Below are 3821 nucleotides of genomic sequence, written 5' to 3'. Positions count from 1 at the left end.
TCCAAGCCTGCTGAATCCAAGCCGATGGACCATTCTGTGTTCCTTGCTTCAGTGGCAAGATATGACAGTGTGGAAAATCTAGAAAAGTCGGCTTTCCTTGAGTTTATTTGTAAATATCAATGCTGTTAGGGAATCAGAAAAGGACTCCAGGAAGCAAAGAGAAGAAAGGGATTACTTCTCTCCCATTTCCAAGACTAGAAGAGCTCCTCTGTGTGGAGCAGGGCACGCTAGTGTTCAGTAGGGGCTCCTAGAGAGGAAAGGCCTGCTTTTTGTCTGTCAGCCACAGCTCTGGGTTGTCTGCAAATCCTGAGAAAGCTTTGTGAGATCTGAGAGCAGAGATGACCTCTGTCTGGAAAGAGCAGTGAGGAGGTGGAGGGAGAGGGCTGCAGAGAGCCTGGGCATAAATGCCATAGACAGAGTCATGAAGTCTCCCATAATATTGGGTGCCACAGAAATGTAAGTTCAGATCCTGTGTCTCCATCTGTGGTACAGAAGCAGTCAAGAGATCCACCAACCAAAAAAAGAACACATGTACATAAGTGTATGACCATAGGTGATGTGTGTGTGCGGATGGATGAGGGAGCACCCCAACAAAATGGCAGCATCTCATTGGATGCTGAAGTGACCAGTTGACATCTAGGACCAGGTGCTCCCCCAAACCTGGTGCCCTGGAACTTGGATACAACTTCTAGAAAGGTAGGGAGGAAATACTGACATTGACTTTGCTTGATTATTCCAATAGAATCAGAAGCTAATTCTTTTAAAAAAAAATAAGAAACACAATTTATTCACATTAATTTCTGGACTGAGGCTGATAGCCACAAATGCATTCTAACTTTAAACAGCTTAATTTCTCAGGGTCTAGTGACGTACATATCTGATTGCTCGTGTGGGACGCCGCATGGTACATTGGAAAGATGTTAGGTCAGAGAAGCACAAGAAGACATTGAGTTCTGTTCTGCTGCTTCTCTTCTCTTGGTCTCAGGATTTTCTTTTTTTCTTTTTCTTTTTTTTTTTTTGAGATGGAGTCTTGCTCTGTCGCCAAGCTGGAGTGCTGTGATGCAATCTCAGCTCACTGCAACATCTGCCTCCCAGGTTCAAATGATTCTCCTGCCTCAGCCTCCTGAGTAGTTGGGATTTCAGGCATGAGCCACCACGCCCAGCTGATTTTTATATTTTTAGTAGAGATTGGGTTTCACCATGTTGGTCAGGCTGGTCTCAAACTCCTGACCTCGTGACCTGCCCTCCTCGGCCTCCCAAAGTGCTGGGATTACAAACGTGAGCCACCGCTCAGGTTTTTCACATGCAAATGAACAGTTTGGATCTGATGATCTCTGAGGACCCTTCCAGCTCTGACAGTGCGATTCTTTGAGCCGATTTGTTGTACCAACAGATGAGATGAGACGTTGCATACGAAGCACCTAGCTCGAAGCTTGGCACTTATGTGGTCAAAAAATACTAATTCCTAGTATCCTCCCAGTGGCATTATCTAGTGAGCCTTCTTTCAAATTCAAAGGTTTGATTTCTCATATATAATTTACATGAAAAGCTGTGATTTTCTCCTTTCTCTGAGTTCCAAGTGCAGGTTTTGTTCTGAAGAAGCCACAGAATGGACTAATTTTTCAGTGTATTTGTTTCCAGGGATTTCCGTTCTGCAGTTCTTTTCATAAAAGTGGCACTCGTTGACCTGAATTCATGACCAGGCGGAGACAGGGCTTTCTGCAACCCTGTTGAGGCCAATCTCGCTCTCTGCTTCTATTGCATTCTTCAATAGGACACTTAGTCCATTGGGCCAGGAGTTACTAAACTGTTAAAACGGGCCCTGCGTGAGTTCACACAGGTAGAGGGAAATGCCAGGTCATCCCAGAGACTGAGGGTCTATGGAAGTTAGTGCTTGAGGTGCCATTGCATTGGCAGTGTCTCACACGATGCAGGGTTTTCACATCTGCTTTGAATACAACTGTTTCCTGAGGGCTGCTCGTGTCCGAGCCTTTTCTTTCTCTGTTCGACGCCTTCAACAAACTACTTTCTAAGGGGACAGTGTTTCTAATAGGGGATATTGGATGGAGCTGGCTGAAGAAAGCAAATTGTGTGATGGCTGAGAGAGCATCCTGTCACCCTTTGTCGCTCTTCATCTCGTCGTTTACAACCACCTTCTCATTGGCCTCTTCATCACTGTATTTTGAACACATGACTAGTCTTTTATCCACACACAAGGTCCTGCACCTGGGGCTGAGCTGCAGTAGCTAGGGGCTCACAGCGATGGTGTTTTGCGTTACTTTTCTGACTCAAAATACCTCAAACAGGAGCCGCAGCTGGTGCCTTTCAAAGTGTGGTTTGCAGATCCCCTGCATCCTAACATGCCTGGGGTGCCCAGTGCATGCGGGGTTTGAAGATCCCATTCCAGGCCCCTGATTCTCCAGATCCCCTGATTCCAAATCTCTGGTGGGGAGCCCTAGAATCTGCACTTTGACCAAACACCCTGATGCTGGCGACACCACTCACTCATTCCCTTCTGCGCCTCTGTCTCATGGCTCGGAGCCTCCTCAGCTGACTCGGGCGTCTCTTTGTAGATGACTCTTTTAGTCATTTTCTTTGCCAGCAGAAGCTGGGATAGGTTTGCTGAGAAGTTCACACGTCTCATTTCAGCAGGCTCATACCTCTAGCACACTGTGGTTTTACCGTATGCACCTAGACAATGGCCACGGATTTAACATAATCGAGCGTGCAGTTCTAATTCTCATCATACATAAGCTTCCATCAGAGTTGTAATCTGTGTAACCATAGCGTTTCTTGTGCTTTTTCACCTGTTCCTTGCTAATACTTAACAACCCATGTGAGGAAATGATTGTCGATGAGTGCTGGGAGTACTACAGTGTTGCACTTTTTGACGGAGTAGGCTTTCTGGAGACTGTATCCATCTGCCTGCCTGGTGCATTTGCTGGCTAAACATTTCTTCTTTTTTTTTTTTTGACAGAGTCTCACCTTGTGGCCCAGGCTAGAGTACAATGGCGCGATCTCAGCTCACTACAACCTCTGCCTCCCGGGTTCAACTTTTGTATGTTTAGTAGAAATGGAGATTGACTGTGTTGGCCAGGCTGGTCTCAATCTCCTGACCTCAAATGATCTGCATTCCTCGACCTTCCAAAGTGCTGGGATGACAGGCATGAGCCACCACGCCTGGCCCTGGCCAGGCATTTCTTACTGATGATCTGAGTTGTTCCATCTTACTCGATTCCCTCTTAGCATTTCCTAGTTACCCACAGGCCCTGAAGCTGCATTCGGGTCATTTTAATGCCACTGTTGTTTGTTGTTGTCACCTCCTGCCTTATGACGGTTACTCCAATCTCCTGCTCTTGCTTGTCCTTGAAATGCATCCCAGCCAGTTTGGCATCTCTGCTTCTGAGACAGGAGGCTGAGAATTCCACCATGTTCAAGGAAATGGCCCTTAGACACTAAGGGGACCATATTGGCAACCTGACAAAGTCGCATCTAAGAAAAACATTTGAGAAAGTGTCAGCTACACATTTTTGATTATAGAGCAAGCCAATCATGCTCAAACGTTGGTCAATACATTTCTAAGGACGTTATGACACAGTCACGCATGTGCTTCTTTCCTAACACATTAAGTAAGGGGAGACAGCTATGGCCATGATGATTGTTGCACATTTGAAGAGCTAGTGATCATAAATGATATTTTGAGATAACTAAAAGTTGTACTAATGTGAAAATATCTGTAATTCATACTGTAACAGTATCACATGTGTGGTTCGTAGTATTGTGGCTTATGACTTACATTCGTAATTGGAGGAAGTGCTATA

Source organism: Mandrillus leucophaeus, unplaced genomic scaffold (genome assembly GCF_000951045.1).
Source record: "Mandrillus leucophaeus isolate KB7577 unplaced genomic scaffold, Mleu.le_1.0 Scaffold657, whole genome shotgun sequence".
Taxonomy (NCBI): domain Eukaryota; kingdom Metazoa; phylum Chordata; class Mammalia; order Primates; family Cercopithecidae; genus Mandrillus; species Mandrillus leucophaeus.
Note: the sequence above shows the minus strand (reverse complement) of the source record.